Source organism: Sus scrofa, chromosome 14 (assembly GCF_054392235.1).
Source record: "Sus scrofa isolate SSC_HxYL_T2T_F1_AM1 chromosome 14, Sscrofa_HxYL_maternal_Yorkshire_Landrace_v2.0, whole genome shotgun sequence".
NCBI lineage: Eukaryota > Metazoa > Chordata > Mammalia > Artiodactyla > Suidae > Sus > Sus scrofa.
This window is the reverse complement of record NC_139396.1, coordinates 159776131-159795207: the sequence shown is the minus strand read 5'-3', so window position 1 is coordinate 159795207 and position 19077 is coordinate 159776131. Positions and strand designations below refer to the sequence as shown.

Here is a 19077-nt window from a genome sequence, read left to right as displayed (position 1 = left end):
AGGGTAACATTTTTCTTTATGGATGCTCTGTCGGTAAACTACAATCAACACCATATAATTATGGACAATTATAACAGCAGAGCAGCAGTGAACCAAAAAAGTTACCCTTTGGGAATATTAATAAATAGATGCTTTTCTCTTTAATAGAAAATTCATGCCTATTTCATAAAATAGTTTGCTCTCACACCGGGGAACATTACAGCATTTATGAATTTTTAAAGAAATGCTGATTTTAGTACAACCAGGAGCCGGCAATAGAGATTGGTTCATGCGTTCGTTCATTCCACAAATATTGACCGAGTGTTTCCCAGACACGGAGTCTAGAGGGAGGCCTCGTTAAATCGACAAGATTAGACAGAGATGCTGCCTTCAGGGGATTTACACTCTGAGCAGGGACCGGCCTGCCCTCAAAAGGACACCGGTGAGTGGCGGTAGGAGTGTGGGGAGTCGTTCCACCCGCCCTGGCATTCAGGGCAGATGTCCTAGTGCTCGACGTGCTTCGGGGACTGAGAGTCCATCCCGGCCTTTGGGAAGCTCCTGCGGGGCAGGAACTGACCTCTCCCATGCCCACCTGCAGTACCACGTCATCACGACCCCTGAATTGGGCAGAAGCCCAGGCGGTCAGTGGGCTGGCTGTCAGGAGAAGCTGGTGTCTCGGTTCCTCCCGGAGGCTGGGGTCTCTCGCTGTCCCTACCTTGGTGGGGAGCTTTACCTGGGTTTCCAGCAAAGACGGGGAGAAGTTAGCAGCCAACATGGACGCTGCCGGGTCCTGAGGTGCTGCGTCTGTCCTCACGGCAGAGGGCAAGGACGAGCTGGGTTTAATGGTCAGCAAGCTTCTAGGCTCCTGAGTGACCACGATGGTAACTATCCTGGGGATATTTTATTGTCCCCAAATAGCTCTTGTAACTTGCTGGGAGGCTCCCAGAGGCAGCCAGCCTAGTAAAAAGGGCCCTGGCACGGGGGACACGGCTACCTGTCACCCCAGCCAAGAGTCCTGCCCTGGGAACTTTTCTCTCCTCTGCGATCTGGAGACACAAGTGAATCCTCTGATCCCGATTCTGCTTTGAGCAGGTGGGAGGAGGGCAGCCAAGGCCACATCCCCCATGTTCAGGGGACCGCCTCTACGCTGGCACGTTCGAGGTACTCAAGTTGCGTGGTACCCTTGTTGGGGGGTGAGGGGTGCCAGTGAAGATGCTCACAGACTAAGGGGGCAGACAGACACAGAAGAATGAGTGTGGAGCCAGAAAGAAGCACAGAGGAATGAGAGTGCCTAAGAAGAAGATCTCAAGTGAGTCAGTATTAATATTTCATATTTTGTCTTATGGGCTCAACTTGCACCTGAACTGAATGTGGAAGTACCAAGAACGCAGGCGGAGGCGGGCCCCATCTTCACGCATGCGCAGTGGCTAGAAATCCGAAAGCGATGGCAGCGATGACCAGCAGGTGGCGCAGGTGGGGAGGCCATGGCGCCGTCCACCTGCACCTGCTGGGGCTCCCAGACCCCAAACCAGAAAGTTCCCCACCCAAGGGTCAGGCTCTCACCCATCCAGCATCCTTCCAGGACGACTCCAGAAGCGGGGTTCCTGGCACCTGCACCGTCCACCAACGCCTGGACAATTATTTGTTCCCTCCTGATCCGTCTCTCCATTCATTACACTGCAGGGATCCTTAACTAACCCTGAGAGATGCATCTGAATTTTCCTGAATGGGCACCCCAACACCCACTTCCCAGCCTGGAATCCTACTTCCTAACCTGTGGCTATGTTATCTCTACCTCAGCTTAGAAATTTGACACCTGAGCGGACCTTCCTCGCCTGCAGTGGGCGAAACTGTAATTCAGACAGCACGCCGCGCTCAGGAAATTGGCTTTGTTCCCCCTGCAGCGGTTCTTCCATACATGTTAAACTTATACTGGAAACCGTACCTCAAAGGATGCCCGAACGAAGTGCTGGACAAGGGCAGGGGTGGCCATGAATTAAGACACAAGACTTGCAGAACTTGCGGGCCTAGGGACTGCCTTCCACTGACTGAATCGGCTCTCAGTATTTAATAAACCGACTGATGAAAAGTGCTTTGACGTTCAGGTCTAGGGAAAGAGAGAAGGAGAGAAAAGGGGGCCGGCAGGGTGGGAGGAAAGGGGGGGTGGAGCTGGGTGAGAAGCAAGCACAGGAGCCAGACAGGGTGGGCACTGTTGCTGCGCCCCGGGAGGGGAGCAGCTTTGTATGCCTCTGTCAAAGGAAAAATGTCAAGGTGGGCTCTCCTCTGGCCCCCCGGGGCCGGCCTTGGGAGCCCGAGAGCCCTGCCACTTTCTGCGAGAGTTCACCTGTCACGTGGGGAGTCATCCCTGCAGAAGGCTCAGATGAGGCCGCAGGTGAACAAGAAGGGCAGCCCTGCTACAAACCCACGGGGTGTCCAGGTGGGGACGTGGGCCTGGCTCATGCCCCACAGAGGGCCTGGCACCCAGGGCCTGCCCAGGAGGGCTGGCTGAATGAATGACCCTCGCCGCCGGGACTAGAGTAACCAAAACCCCATTTGGCCTGGACGGCCTCATCTCCAGCCTAGTCACCCATCAGGTCCTTCTTCTCTCTCAAAGCACCAGGGCTGGGATGACCCACTGTGTGTCCGCCTGACGAGGAGAGGTGGAAGGAGGCGAGGTCCCCAAGCGCAGGAGAGTGAAATCTGGGTGCCTTTGTCTGGGACCCGACCCCAGAAAAATGTGCTAAATAACACCCCTCAATCTAAGTGATGGCATTTAAACAAAGAGGGAATTGGGGACCCCAAGTTCTAAAATCTGAATCATTTCATTCCTTTCAGCATCCTTTAAAGCCCAGCCTGTCCCCTGGAAGCACAGGAAGTACTAGAAGGAGCCTGGACCACCAGTGCAGGGCCACCTGAGCTGTGGTCCCCTGGCTGTGTGGCCTCGGGCCAGCTCTCTCCCTCTCTGAGTCTGTACAATGAGCAACGCAGTGACCTCACGAGACTCTGGGGAGAGTCTGTAAGATACAAGGAGACCCTCGGCACCCCTTCTGGAATGTGAAGAAACACTTTAAAGCAACCAAACGAGAAGCCACAGAGTCCATTTCACTGTTCTTACGCCGGACTGTGCCCTGAGCAGGGGAAGGACACCTCGGGCAGGCTTCAGCTTCAGTGCCAGAGACAGAAGCCCCAGAAAGACCTAGCATTTCTGGGACGGCGAGACGTCCAGGGTTCAGCCACTAGCAGCACGTCCAGAGCGTGGCTGGGCGAGGATGTCGCGGATGCCGAGACCCTCCCCGCTCCGTGCACGTCCCTGGTGTGCAGTTTTCTGGGGGCACCTGCCCCTGGCACAGAGCCCACTGCGCTGTCCCCCGGGTGGGTGTGAGAGCAGCCTCCTCTCCCAGGGGTCCTGCCCGCCCCCCACCCCAGGGCAAGCCCTGTGAGCCGCGGGGAGGACACCAAGGTCCACGTTCCACCCCCGAGTCAGCACTGGGAGTAGGAAGGTCAGCCCCACAGCAGCCGGCACCCCAGACAGAACACATGCCTTATTTCAGAGAAAACCATTTCCAGAAGCGTGGTGAGCTGTGCAGGGGAGGGACGAGGAGGGACGTGATGTTGGTGGGGACGGTGACATACAGGGCACTTGCTGTGGCCGAGGACACGGATCCATGCATTTTACACATAAACACACTGGACCCTCACGCAGCTCCCCGAGACAGTACAGGCTCTCGCCATGCCTGCTTTATGGCAGGAGACTCTGACGACCAGAGAGGCTAAGTTACCTGCTCAAGCCCACACAGCCATAAAAGGGCAAAGCCTGAATTCAAACCCGGGCAAAATCAAACAACCAGACTTGAGAAAACCACATCCCTATGGTCAAAGTGAGCACATCGGACCCAGGAAGTATTTCGTAGCTTGTAAGATTTTCTCAGGACAAGCACGGGAAGCGTGGGACACCATCTGAACTGGAAACTGTTTCCTTTTGAAACAAATGAACACGCATTCTGTAAATTCCAAAATGTCACTGAAAATATTTACTTTAACTCCATCACCTCTACCAAAAAAAAAAAAAAAAAAAAAAAAAAAGAAGATATGAACTGTGTTGGCCTTGACAGATGTTAGCTTTCTGTGGGTTTGGGATTGCAAACAGGTCTACTCAGAAACCTCCTTTTAACTAGTGTATCTGGGAAGTGGCCCTGCATCATGAAATGAGCATTTAGTAAATATTTGTTCACTGAGGAAAGGAGGTGGCCGAAAGGCTGACCCCGAAAGAGGTTTACTAATATGCACTTTATTTGCCCCAACTAGTATCTCCATAAACACCAGCTGTATCTCCTCAAATATTTATCAGTGTAGAAGCACAGAGTTTTATGTCCTTTGAGAGAGATTCCTTCTTCTGTTACCCAAAAGCAGGAAGAAAAGAAACCTCAAAGGAAATTGCATGTCACAACCTGCTAGGACATCGGGTAACCGGCAAATAGGAAACAGGCCGTGAGAATTAGTTTGCGTTTATTCAACTGTTTAGAAATATTCAGGTCAAGGAAAGGGGATGGCTGCAGACACGGCGACCCTGAGTGTCAGCTGTATCGCACTGGACTCTCTTTTGAGCAAACAGCATCCTTGTCTTTGAACCCTGCTGACAGTGGGAAGGAGGGAAGAGCAGAGAAGAGAACGCTCGAGGGTGGAGCCGGGAGAGTCAGGCTTCTTTCTGGTGAAGGAATCTTTCATGGGACTTGGTGCAGGCTCGGGGCTCAGGGGACACCTGTGATTCCCAGGTGGAGGCGCCCTTCCTTCTTTTATCCGCCTGAATGCCTGCTCATCACCTTCCTGCTGGATCCCAGGTCTGGCAAGGTCACCCAAACCGAAAGGACAGGAGCCCTGACCAGGCATCTTCCAACTCCACGCAGGGAAGTTTTCCGTGAAGATGCAACTCTGAATCAATGCAGCACCAATGCTGCTCCATCTCGGGTTTGTACATAGGAAGTATGCAAACAACTCAAGAAGCCTTGCAAGACCATAACCCTCCTGATTGCCGTTCGACTCCGACAGGAGGAAGCAGACTTACGTAACAGTGATTTTCAAGTCAAGGTTCGTTGAGACCTAGAAGCTGATGGTGTGTACGATGCTTGGGCTCGGCATTACCCTTGCCTGTGAGAGTCTGCTTTCTCCTTGGTCTGGGACGTCCTGCCCACGGATGCTGAGGGTATCAACTCCAACAGAGGCCAGGGCTCCAGGGCAAAGGCCCAGGGACTACCACGGTCTCAGGAAAGCCAACAGTATCAACAGCCAACCTGCAGCAGATGCTGGCCTGGGCTCAGCTGTATTTTCCCCGCACCCCCAAGTTCATGTCCACTTGAGGCCTCAGAATGTGACCTCTTTGGAAACAGGGTCTTTGCGGACGTCATTAAGTTAAGAGGAGATCTTCAATGGATTAGGGTGGGCCCTCCATCTACTGAGCAGTGTCCTTGTAAGAAGAGGACCCAGAGACACACACAGAGAGGGACCTGCGTGACACTGTGGTTCATAGCAGGTAAAATGGATTCGGTCTTCATCCTGCCTCTTGGCACAGAGCTTCCCCAACTCCTAGAGTTTCCTAAGGGACAAGAGCACTCACAGCATCTTTTCTCCTTTTTGATCTTTGACTCCACCTCCTGACATGCGGCTCCTAGAGCTCCTTTAATGGCCTGGTGATGGGACTGTCTTTTGTGCTACTGAGGCAACTCCAGGTGGGTCCCTGGATGGGGTCTGATCGCTAGAAAGACCACCCAGGTTAGAAGCCTCATGTTTTCAGCCTGCCACCCCCACCCCATCCTCTTGAGAAGGAAGAGGGGTTGGAAACAAGTTCATGGTTGATCACGCCTGTGCGGCGACGCCTCTGCAAAAGCCACGAGAGTGTGGGGGTCGGGAGTGCGAAGGTGGGTGGACACATCCACGTACCAGGAGGTGATGCACCCCAGCTCCACGGGGACAGGAGCACCTGCATCCGGGACCCTCTCAGACCCCGTGCCTCTTCATCTGGCTGCCCGCCGGTAGCCTTTGTCAGAGGCTTTAATAAACTGGTAAATTAGTTTCCTGAGTTCTGTGACTCGCCCCAGCAAATTAATCGAACCAGAGGAGGGGCTTGGGGGAACCTTGATTTAGAGCCGATGCATCAGAGCCCAGGTGACAACGTGACTTGGAACTGGCATCTGGGGGTGGGGGGCGGTCTCATGGGGCTGAGACCTTCACCTGTGGAATCTGATGCCATTTCCAGAGAAGGTCAGAACTGAGTTACACTGTGGGACACCCAACTGGCATCACGGAGAGTTGCTTGGAGGGGGAACCTCCACCTGCTTTGAGATGGGAAGTGTCAGAAGCGAAGTGTTCTGCGCAGACATAAAGGAGACAGAGAGGCGGGCAGAAAGACGAGTTGTTCTAGACACCACGTGAAGACGGTGGCAGCGTCTGAAGTGACGAAGCCTCAAGCCAAGGACAGCTGAGGGTCGCCAGCAGCCTTAAACGCTGGAAGAATCAAGCAAGGACTGTCCCCTGGAGCCTTCAATGGAAACAGGGCCTCCTGACACCTTGATTTCAGAGTTCCAGCCTCTGGGACAGTGAGGGAACCGTGTCGTCTGTGTAAGACATCAGGGTTGTGTTCCTTTCCCACAGCATCCTGAAGAAATGAGCCAGATGCCGAGCTAAGAACGTCGTGAAGATGTTTCTAAAATGCCTCTTGCTCCCTGTCTCCCGGCTGTGGGGCCCTTCCAGATCTTTCCAGGGCTCCTTCCTCCTCCCCGCCACATCCACCAGACACCAGCCCTCCACATTCTTCTCACAGTCAACTTCCCTCCTTTCTCGGACTCTGTCTGTCCGCCCTGAGGGCTCTTCTCCTCGCCGGGCAGTCGTGGGGATCAAGCGTGGGGTGAGGAGGAGCCGTGCTGGGTACCACCCCGGGGACACACCAGGGCTTCAGCGGTGGCAGCCAGGTTGCTCTCCCATGGCTGGTCTGCCTGGTGCCTGCCGTCTGCCCAGCACCCCATCCCCAGAAGGCTGGTCCCCTCCGCCCTCACCTGTGCCCAGGACCCTCAGAGAAGTTCCCCTGCACCTGTATCCTCTGATCACCTGCCCAAGCTCTGTCACATCATTCACTCATTTTCCTTAAAAAAAAAAAAATCGAGTACATGTAATTAAAGGACCGAGTTGTCACTGATGTAAATGGGAACACCAGCGTGGCTAGCCATCTACGGACATGACCTTAACCGTCAACTCGGCGGGGATGGGGAAGAGATTCTTGCTCGACGCTGGTCCCATGGGCCAGAGTCTGCGCTCTTTTTGTGAAAAAGGCAGACAAGCCTGCATTAGTGTTGAAGACACAGTAGCATCAAACAGAGCTGCTCCCTTTGAGCATAAGAAAGACTCAAGAAGGGTGAAGAAGGGAAGGACTCTCCTGCTTCATGATTCAAAGCTGCTCCCTGCTATGCTTTGCTTTCACCTAAAACCATCTCAGGACGTCTGTGCACTGAAGGGCACTGGCGAGAAAGTGAAAAGGCACATCACAGAACGGGACAAAGCGTTTGTGAATCACGTATCTGATAAGGATTGAGTATCCAGAATACACGAAGGGCCCTTAACTCAAGAAGGGAAAGACAAAGATCCCATTTAAAGACGAAACAAAGCACTTGAGTAGACATTTCTCCAAAGAAGACACTCAAAGGACCAACAAGCACATGAAAACATGCTCAGTGGCGCCAATTCTCGGGGAACTGCGAACAAAACAAAACCACAATACCCCACTCATGCCCCACTAAGATGACTGTAATTTTGTGTTTTTCTTTCTTTCTCTCTCTCTCTCTTTTTTTTTTTTTGGTCTTTTTAAGGGCCTCACCCATGGCATATAAAGGTTCCCAGGCTAGGGGTCCAATTGGAGCTGTAGCCACTGCCCTACGCCACAGCCACAGCAAAGCAGGATACAAGCCACATCTGCGACCTACACCACAGCTCATCGCAGCGCTGGATCCTTAACCCACTGAGCGAGGCCAGGGATTGAACCTGTGTCCTCATGGTTACTAGTCAGATTCCTTTCCTCTGAGCCACGATGGGAACTCCAAGATGACTGTAATTTTTTTAAAAAAAAAAAATAGCAAGTGTTTCTGAGGGTGAGGAGGAACTGGAACTCTCACCCGGCTGGTGGGAATGCAAAATGGTGCAACTGCTGCGCAAAACAGTCTGGAGGAATCTACCAACAGCTAAATGTAGAATGACTCCATCTCCAATAATTCCACGCCTAGATATGCATCCAAAAGAACGTAAAACAAGTGCACAATAACTTGTACCCATATTCACAAGAGGCAACAGGCAGAACACAATCTAAACATCCACCAACTGGCGAATGGATAAACTAAATGAAGCTGTGACCCGTCCCTACCAGGGGATATGAGGCAGCCATGAACAGGAATGAAGCCCTGACACCTGCCAGCACGGATGACCCTCTGATAAGTGAATGAGGCCAGACGGACAGTTCACCTAATGCATGATTTTGATTGCTATGAAACACCAGAATACATCAATCAACAGAGACAGAAAGCAGATCAGTGATCGGCAGGGGTGTGGGAGAGGGGAAACGCGGATTGACTTCTCAGTGGATGCAAGGGCTTCCTTTCAGAGCGATGAGACTGTGTTTAACTAGGAAGACACAATAGTTGCACGACACGGTGAGTCTACGAAATGCCCCCCGGATCGTACGCTTTCACACAGCTAGTTTTATGTTATGTGAATTTTGCCGCAACAAGGACAGAGCATTTCAGGACCACCACATACTGTACTCTGGGATAGAAGGCACCCTCCCCAGCCAGGCAGCCAAAAATCTTCATGAATAATAACATTCACAAAAATGAGAGTAAGCGACACTGACTGCACGCCGTGTGCCCAGGACTCTCCATCATTTACCCATTTAATCCCCGCAACGACAGAAAGAGAGCGGGATCCCTGTCGTCCCCACGTCACAGATGAGGACACCGAGGCACAGAAACATGGAGTGACTTGCCAGAGTCGCACAGCTCAGGGGATGATAGAGCTTCCTTTGGGTAGGGGGCGGGAGGGGTGTTGCAAATGGTGTCACAGGCAGAGCGATATCCCAGTGGGCATGCAGGGTCTCCATAAGGGCTTCCAGTCTCCAAACTTGATCCCTTTCTGCATTAATCATCTCTCTTGATGAAACACTAGTCCTACATTCTACGGGTCCCATTGTGCTAAATTACATGGTGAGCATGCATTGCAAATTACGTTCATTATTAGAAGCTACACGGCAACATTTATACTAATTAAGTTGGGTCTCATTTCTTTTGCTCTAATTTTAAAACCCTGGCAGAACTCCAGCGCCTTATGTCCGCGCATGAACTGCCACCAGTGGATGGAGCAAAGTGCACTTTTAATTTCCTGGCGATTCAAGGTTATTTTAGACTTAAAAACTGCTAACATCATTATGTTGCTTTCCTTTTTCCCGCCCTTCTTTTCCACTCTGATCAGGATGAACGTAACAGAGTACAGCTCTGAAATGCAAACCGTACCAGCATGCTTTTAAAAATCGATGGCGCTATATTTTTTTTTTTTTTAATGTATGAGAAAAACACTTTTGGAAGTTGTTTTCTCAGAGCAGGGCTGACTTTGAAAAATGCGTTTCCCAAAGAAATACACATGACGGCCACCCATGCAATCGGGAGAACACGAAGGACGAAATCACAAGAAAAATGCTCGGGGGAGCCTGCGCGGGGCCAGGTGGGGTGCTGAGCGCTTTATAAGAATCAGCTCGTCTTGGCTCCTCAGCCACAGAAGAGGAAGGAACCACCTTACAGCGGTCAAGCCACCCTCGATGGCTCGAAGTGAGGAAGGAACAGGTCAGGAATGAACTCAATGTCTGACCCAATGCCTGCAACTCTTCTCCATCCTTCGAGCTGTGGCGCTACCCACGTGTGCTTGTGGGATGACAAAACCATCGTACACAAGCTGTATCGCCCCCAAAACTGGAGGACCACTCGATGCCGCTTCGTTCACCAGCTCACATTCATTGTTCAGAAACACCTGCTTGAGCATCTGCTGTGTGCCAGGCAGGTGCCAGGACAGGGGAGCGGAAGGGGAGACAAAAAAGCACCACGCTTGCATTAGCATGTTCTGAGACTGCCCGCCTCTCCTGCCAACTCGCCCTAGGCCACCTTTGCCCTCCCTGGCCCCCCTTCCCAATTGCTGAGGCCCTGGAGTCAGCGTGAACCCCACCCCCGCTTTCACCCGACGGGCACTGTCTCCCTACCCTGGTCCCTCCCGAGGCCCCCGCCCCCACCCCACACGGGCGCCTTTGTACAAACGTCCTGCAACACGGTCATCAGCTGTTCCTGGGATGGGCTCCCCCGAACCCCAGCTTCCTAGCAGCATGATTAAGTAAACAGGGGTGCAGGGGATGGTGGGGGGTGGGGCAGGGGTGAGGGGTGGCATTTCCCCTGGGTTACAGCCCAGCTCTCCCCTCTGCAGTCACGTGGCTGTGGATCTCAGCAAGGGCGGGGCTCTAATGGGACCCTCCAGGGGCTCAGCCTGGAACTGGAGCCCAAGGCGGCGCCCGCCCTCTGGCCTGCAGACCTCGCCGCAGGAGATGCTCTTTCTGCAAAAGGGATGAGGGAGCCTATTTCTGGGGGCTGGGAAGAGGGGGCACCACGTGAGAGCATCACTTCTTCAGCCCCGAGCCCCTTATCACAGAGCAGCGCTGCCTCAGGTCAGCTCTGCTCACCGGGGCTGGTGTCACAAACTCTGTTCCTCATTCTAAGAGCTCCCCCATGTCACACCCCCCAGCCTGTCAGCGCCCTGCCTCCGCCCCCCACCCAGGTCCTCCGGGGCAGGAAACGGAAGGCACCGTCCCTCATGTGCCTATCATGAGGGTGACTCCTCGGGGCGCTGAGCCAGCTGGGATCTGGGGCTTCCCGGGGGACAGAATGGGAGCCACCCCCAGGCTACCTCACAGGCCCCAAAGCCAAACCCAGAGCTGGGGGTTTAAATCCCATCAGAAGGGAGAAAGCTCTTACGTAGTGTCTGGAGTTCAGCCTGGCGGGGTTGGGATAAACACCCTCAGTTCTCCCACCAGCCTCCCTCCAGCACATCCACCTGGCCCTCAGCGTGAAAGCAGGGACCCACGCCCACGCCCTTGGCTTCCCGCACCTACGGGGGGCCCCCACTCCTTCCTGTGTGTGCCCCCGTACACAGCGCCCCAACACATTCACAGCGCCCCAACATACACACAGTGCCTCCAACACACACACAGCACCCCAACACACACACCCAGCGCCCCCAACACAAACACAGTGCCCTGACACACACACAGCACCCCAACACACACACACACACAGAGCCCCAACACAGGCACACACAGTGCCCCAACACACAAAAGTACCCCAACACACACACATAGATACACACAGTGCCCTGACACACACAGACACACACACAGAGCCCCCAACGCATGCACACACACAGCGCCCCAACACACAGACACACACACACAGCACCCAACACGCACACACATACAGTGCCCCAACACACACAGACATATACACAGTGGCCCCAACACACGCAGAGCCCCCAACACACACACAGCACCCCGACCCACACAAAGACACACAGACACAGATACACACACACACACACACAGAGCCTCCAATACACATGCGCGTGCAGATTTCTCTTTCATGAAGACCAGCCGGATGGCACCCGGGTTGACTGGAAGAAGACAGACGCCTTGCACATTACAGGCAAAGTACGAGGAAGTTGTTCACCCAAGCCTTTTCCCAGCGCGATACAGTCCACTGTGCTCTCATGGTGCCAACAAAAAAATGCAAAATTCAAAGGGAACTTCAGATCCCATCTAGGGCCTTGTTTGTGGAGGCCCACAGGCACGGGGTGGCCCTCCTGGGCACTGTCCCCCTGAAGCCATGACTTGGCGGGGGGGGGGGTGTCCTTATAGTCACGCTGGGATGATCAGCCATCCCCAGGGAGAGCCCAGGAGCTTGGAGGGGCCCCCACTGCTTTGCCCCGAAAGACTGAAGTCCCAGGATACAATGATTTAAATGACCCTCCTCGTGGGATACAAGATAATATTTTTTTTTCTCAGCAGGAAGCCTATTCTCATCATATGTATCAAAATAATACAAAGGCGAGTTGTATCCGAGTTTACCCACAGAGCAGCACTAGCAGTTGAAAAGTAATTTGAGCGTTTATCAAATATACTGTCTCTGTGAGAACAGATGCATTTCAGTAATACGTAGCCTCAATCATAGCGGTAGGAGAAAGAAAGAAAGAGAGAGAGGGAGGGAGGGAGGGAGAAAGAGGGAGAAAAAGAAAGAGACAGAAAAAGAGACGGAAAGAAAGATTAAGAAGGAGGGAAGGAAGGAAGCAAAGCAGCTAGGAAACATCCCTCTCTCCAATTTTTTAATTGGTTAGTCAGCTTTCATGTCAAATACTTCCTAAAATGTCTTTGTAATTTCTAAGTTAGCGGAAAGACCCATGGCCAAAATTATAAGCACATTCTCTTTGCCTAAAGAACCTTTAGATATCACAATTTAAATAAGAGAGAACGCATTTATATGCTAAATAGCAGCTTAAGGCATAGGAAGACATAAAATCTGCATAAATCATTTGTACGAAATTGCTAACCCGCCACCTACACGGATGCTACGTTTTACAAACTAGCAGAAGCTCACACGCAAACTTGACCAAGAATAGAATCGTGGTGACACTCCTAAATTAACCGTGGGAGGCAACCTTACTTATTACATTGTAAAAGCTGTGGGAAAATGCATTTTTTCTCCCAACCCAAACCAGGGACATAAAGAACGTTCCGGAAACCCCTCCTCGCCTCTACGTTCTGCGTCCACGGATACTTACAGAGCATTGCTTTCCGAGCAGCCCCTAGGTGATCACCTCGTCCAAAGCCATGGCCACGGCACCGCAGTCTCGCTGGCTGACAGTCTGAACATTTCCATGCAGGCTACTGATGCAAAAGGCGATACATAATTTACGTGGGTCTTCCCTTTGTCATTCCCCTTCGGAGCCTAGTGGCCGCCGGTCCTCAAAACCATGTCATCAGAAACCAGGGCCAAAAATCCAGCAGGGGAAAAAGTATCAGGAGAGACCGCTCATCTTTAATGGAAATAAACACCTAGAGATAAATTTATAATTTGCAGTGGTGTGGTGACTTCTTTTTTTTAAGTTTAAATCAGTACGAAAGGTGGCAGAGAAGCAGTCTGGCTGCTGGAAGCAAGGCAGCCTGGTCGCTGGCTGCCGCAGCCGTGTCGTCAAAACCTCCCGTGCAGCGCACTTGGAAAGGCAGAGCGAGAGAAAGACACTCTCTGCGCCCAGGACAAGCCCGCAGAGACCAGCACAGATGTGGCAAGACCCATCACGCATTCCCCACGCTTCAGATTTAGTTTTCAAATAGAAGTCACCGCTGATGGCATCCTTTCCCAAAGACTCTTTCAAGGCAAAACGAAATGCAACTACAGCCGAAGGTGGAGAAAACAGGAAGGAAACGTCTTGGGCACATATAAGACGGGTGCCTGTCCCCAGATGGGCTTTAAAGGTAAAATCTAGAGTTTTCCACTCAGCTGAAAGACAGTTCTATTTCAGGCATGATGCTGCTTTGAAGAGAGAACGTCTCATGGCAAAAAGATTGCGATTTTCTCTCTAGAGCACTTCCCAAAATTAAAAGGGAAATGCACCTCCAGGGTTTACACTTGGTTAACTGAAAAACTGACCAACCCTCAGGCCTGTCCTCATCAAGTTCTCCTTTCCTGCTGTCAACGTGGAAGATCTTTTTTTTTTTTTTTTTTTTTTAGACAGAGCTTCTTTATTTCATGTTCACTGGTCGAGCCGCATCCCCGAGCATGTGGCATCTTCATAAAGAAAAGTGCCCTTCCCCGAGGATGTGCTTATTAGCGCAGGTGGCACAAACTCGTGCAGACAGTTCCAAGCAGTTACGCGGCTTTGGGGAGGAATGAAGGACATGAACACACCAGAGCGGCACGTGACGTCTGGAAGATGGTTTGCTACAAGGTCTCACTTCTGTGGTTGTTGTAAATACTAATAATTCCCATGACCAGCCCACCGCCCCCCACCTCCCGCCCCCACACTCACTTTCATCTCATCCTGAGAATTTTATCTGAGGTACTGTTTACTGAGTACTTCCCATGGGCCAAGGACCCTGCTAGGCAGTTACATGCGCGTTCATTGAATCCTTAATTATCCCTGCCTCCAATACAGCAAAAATCCAGACAGAAGCAGAAAGGCTATAAGACATGGCAGCACAGGTCAACAGCCGTGCAGCAACATGTTCCATGTGGCAGGACCAGCGAGCAGACTTCCAGCAGCTCCTGGAAAAGCAGCGTACATGGAAGCCCCTTGAAACCTCCTCATTGGCTTCTCAAATCGCCACCCTGCCTTCCTTGGTGACTTAGATGAGCAGGTCAGTTGTCTGCAAATCCATTTATTTTCTGAAAACGCCACTTTGTGTTCATTTTCTGTTGACAAGGAATTTCTGAGACAATCATCGGAAACAATCTCTCCTGCAGACAGCCAGTGCTACTCGCCTGCAATAGGATTTGAGGTCTCTTTTATTCCCGAAGGGGGCCATTATTTCCACCGGTTGCCATGGCGACGCTGCAGTATCACTGCCGTGCTTCGACTGCTTCCCAGTGCAGTCACACCACACACGTAAATCAAACCATTTGTCTCACGTGGCACAGGGGTTTCGGAAAACAAACACCTGGCTGCGTGAAACTTAGTTCGTGGGAACTCGGAACGTCATTTCTCAGCGATGATGAACGGGGACAGCTGGAAGCCTCCGTGCACGCCAGCGCCGCGTGACAGTGAGACTGAAAACAGGAGGAGGAAACATCCCCCGACGCCTTCGTTTCTCCCCTCGTTAATTTCAGGAGCGATGTCTCGCTACTTCCAGCGACTTGAGAAGTGCTTTTCAAGAAGCAAAATTGAGGAGCTTGAGATGAACAGATACCAACTATTATATAGGACAGAAAACAACAAGGGCCTACCCTACAGCCCAGGGAACTACATTCAATATCCTGCAATACCCTGTCATGGAAAAGAATATAAGAAAAATCTATCTTTTTATCCATAGATCTATAAAACTGAAACCACACTGCTGAATACCTAAAACTAACACAACACTGTCGATTAACTATACTTCAATTAAAAATGGTTAATTTTTTTTTATCATTTCAAGAATACTAGAGGAATAGAATCACTCAGCATATAACCTTTAGGAGAAAGCTTTTTTCTTGGAACAAGGCCCTGGAGATTCTTCCAAATCGTCCACATAACAATACTTCATTCCTTTTTATTGCTGAATAGTATTCCATTATATGAATGTACCACAGATTGCTTAATTATTCACCCGCTGAAGGGCATGCGGTCTTTTGCCAACTCTTTGCTATTATGATTAAATCTGCTATAATCTGTGTACGGGAGTTACATATGTCTAACTGAATCACTCTGCTCTACACCTGAAACTAACACATCACACATCATCCTATACTTCAATAAACAAACAATTTGTACTTTTTAATTTTTATTTTTTAGTCTTTTTAGAGCTGTACCTGTGGCACATGGAGATTCCTAGGCTAGGGGATGAATCAGAGGTGTAGGTGCCAGCCTACACCACAGCTCACAGCAACACTGGATCCTTAACCCACTGAGTGAGGCCAGGGATCGAACCCACATCCTCATAGATACTAGTTGAGTTCATTAACTGCTGAGCTATGACAGGAACTCCAATAAATTTTTTAAAAATGGGGAAAAAAAAGATGCAAAGCAATCCGTTGCCTGAATCTGATTATACTGGTACTCAATAAATGCTTATTGAATAATAATTTAAAAAAAGCAGAAGTAACAGGACTAGAAATAGGGACACGAGTATTTTTTCTGGCTGGGAGCTCATGTTAACTGAACCTTGGTCCCATTCACTTTTTAAGCAACAGATGTGTTCTCCTATTTGGACACGGCCCATCTTGCTTTTATTTGTAATTGGCAGACACACACATTCACACACAAATACGTATCCGTGTTCTTATATCTTCATTCCCGAGGTCTCTAACCTGCAAAGTCTGGCTTAAATAAAAAAGATGAATATTACCAATCGGATGTCGGCGCTCAAGCCCTGATCCCTAAAGAGCAAAGCGTTCAAATGCCTGGAACTCGAAGAGGCTGATTCTCTGAGGCTCTCGCCCTGAACTGGGTGGTGGGAGCGGTGTCCCCTCCCCACGGCCCCCGACAGCCGGGCAGCAGAAGGGGACGTGGGGAGTCCCAGGAGAAGGAGGGCGGGAGCTTCCTTTGGTGCCCACGGGCTTCACCACGTTTCCTCTGCACAAACGGCGTTGAGCTGGACACCCGGGGCCAGCAGGCAGCCCCGCGTTCCTGCTGCCAACCATCTCTAGACACAGCCTGGGCTCCTGACAAGACGGGGTTTGTCCAAAGGGCAGAAATCCAACCACCTGGCTTGGACTTCAGAGGCCACTGTTGGGAAAAGGCAGGTCACTTCTAAAGTCAGAGCTCAAGGAAAACGCCAAGTCTCAATCTGGCCCCCATTCATGCGATTACCTCCAGCCCAATGCGCCTTAGCCCTGCACTCTGGTCCTTTCCCCACCATTCTCTCTGTCTGTTGTTGGGGTGTTTGCTCTGTTCTGCTTTTTTTAATTTCTTTTTTTTGGCCCCAACACGAAGATCGGCCAGGCTCAAAGCTGAGACACCTTGTGGTTTTAGGGACAGCAAAAAACTCTGTCCCCGTGGGAAGGGAAGCTTCAGGGGCCTCGGACACGAGGCTGCCGTGATGAACAGACACACTTCTCACAACTCCCACCCAACAGACATGCGAGTCGCAACACTGACAGCGACTCCTCCCGGCAGCCAGGACCCATCGGCCCTGGGAGCGCAGGGCCCGCGAGTGTGTGTGTGTGTGTGTGCGCGTGTGTGCGTGTGGTGTGAACCTCCCTGCCCCTCTGCCTCCCCCTCTCCCCCGGGGAAGCAGAGTCTCCACCTGAGGCGGAGGGTGAGAGCTGGGAGGCTTGTGGGTGGACAAGGCACCACGGCGATAAAAACCAGGGAAGCCTCAAGTGCATGTGTTCCCACAACTTCTCAAGCTGCAGATGGTAAGGGTAGAATCCCGGCCATGTGAATACACTTTATCTAAAGTCAGCAGGATGCTGGGGACGGGGGACACCCCTGTCCCCTCCACACTCTGCCCCCCTGGCATGTGACATGCAGCTTCCCCCGCACCCCCAGCCCCACCCCAAATCCTCTCTTAGGTGTTAATTTTCTACTGTGGAAGCCAGGCTTTTATCAAGGCAGGTTTGAAATTTTCTCCTCTCCAGCCCATCACAGGCCCGAGTGTCTTCCGCCCACTGAACTGCCTTGGGCCAAACAGAGGGAAAGTCCCCCGTTGCCCAGCAACGGAAGCTTCTGACAGCACGTGTCCTTGGCGGAGCTCCCTCCCCTCTGGACTGTCAGACATCCTCCAGTCCTCCACGTCCACACTCTAGGCATGAGACGTTCCATCATCTTGAAAGGAAAAGTGGATGGTGCCGCCTCCTGGCAACGAGATGGCCCTGACCGCGCATTTTCCCAGAGAAACCAGACTCTAACACCGAGGCTGGCAGCTAAGACAGGAGCAGGTGGGGTAGATGGCTTGCTGAACCGTCAGAGAAGGGCCCCCGCTTCCTGCTAACACACGTGTTAGAAACAGAGGTCAAAACCATTTAGTTCAAGGTGGTCTGTGTGCAGCCGGTGCATAAACATGGACAGAATGCCAGATGAGGCACGCGGCGAAAGATGAGTTTCCTGACCCGACAGTTTTCCTCTGATGCTCAGCAAATTTGCCGCCACACCAAGCAGTGCTTGCTTGGACCGTCCCGTGAGGGTAGCCAGAGAATTAATTAAATATTGCAACATCATTGCAAGATGGGGCTTTCGCATAGGTGTTCATGACAATCTATTGCATGAAGCCATTTATGAAACTGCAGAAGCCGTGGGTACCATCCAGTCCTAAACCCCTCCTGCAGGCTCCGGGCCATCAGCTAAGCACCAGCTGGGTAATTCTGTGGTGTTATTCTGAGTCCACAGACCCCAAGAATTTAGGGGCTTTAAGGTGTTTAAATGGAGGCCCTAAAACGCACATGACTCACTGGTTGCCAGGGAGTCCCTCAAGGGCAAAGCTGGTGACTGACCTTGGTCACCTGGCTGTGACACCCACATTCTGGCAAGTCCCCCCCCCCCACTCGACACCCTCTCTCCCAGAGGTGGGCCACGATGGACTGGCCTCTGCTTCGGAAGGGAGAAATGTGGCTCCATTCAGTTCAGGTGGATTTTTAAGACCTAAGGGATATGCCTGCCAAGCAAGGTCACCTATCAGCCTGGAAATTGCCTGTCTTGAAAAGGGACATGTTTTAAAACAGGCAATTGAAGATGCAATCTAAGACGAGGACTTGTCTCCACCCTTGGGTTTGTACTCCAGGAAGAACGAATACGCCCTCAGCCCCTCCCAAATGGGTGCCACATCCCCCCAGAGCAGAGCCAAGGCCCCTGTCCAGAGAACTCTGCTTCTTTGTCCCCGGGAGCCACCCCCTCCAATCCCGGCACACAGATCTGAGCCCTTTCATCTCAGAAAGAAGAGCCCCAGGTGTGTGTCCTGGTTGAAAGTATTCTGAATTCTGAGGATAAAGGGATTAGGAGAGGCTCCAAGTCACCACAGGAGATAAACCACCCCCGGCCCTTGAGCGCCAGGTGGCTTCTTGTTTCTGTTTTCTGGGTTCTGCCCCAACCATTTCCCTGGAGAGAAGGTGTGCTTTGCCTTCTCCTCAACTTGGCTGATGCCCAGGCATCCAGGAGGAGGCCTCTGCAGCAGGAGCTTTTCAGACGGGACAGAGCCAAGTCAGACACCCAAGCCACGGGGCTCCTGGGCGCTGTGAGTGGTGGGGGTGACGTGTTCTCACTGTCTTATTTATTGACTTACTTTGTTTCTGTCCCTTTAAAGCCGCACCTGCAGCATATGGAGGCTCCCGGGATAAGGGTCAAATTGGA

The 19077-nt window shown here is 51.8% G+C and overlaps 1 protein-coding gene across 9 annotated transcripts in view; it reads right to left on the bottom strand.

The window, feature by feature from the left end:
• PTPRE (protein tyrosine phosphatase receptor type E) overlaps window positions 1-19077 on the bottom strand; it is a 162189-nt gene that overhangs the window by 65951 nt on the left and 77161 nt on the right. The window contains exon 1 of one of the 9 annotated variants that reach the window (XM_084995933.1): window positions 12877-14596. The exons of the other annotated variants lie outside the window; for them this stretch is intronic. The gene's annotated coding sequence lies outside the window, so the exon portion shown is untranslated. Of the gene's footprint in view, window positions 1-12876; window positions 14597-19077 lie in introns of those variants that run through there. 9 annotated transcript variants of the gene reach the window in all.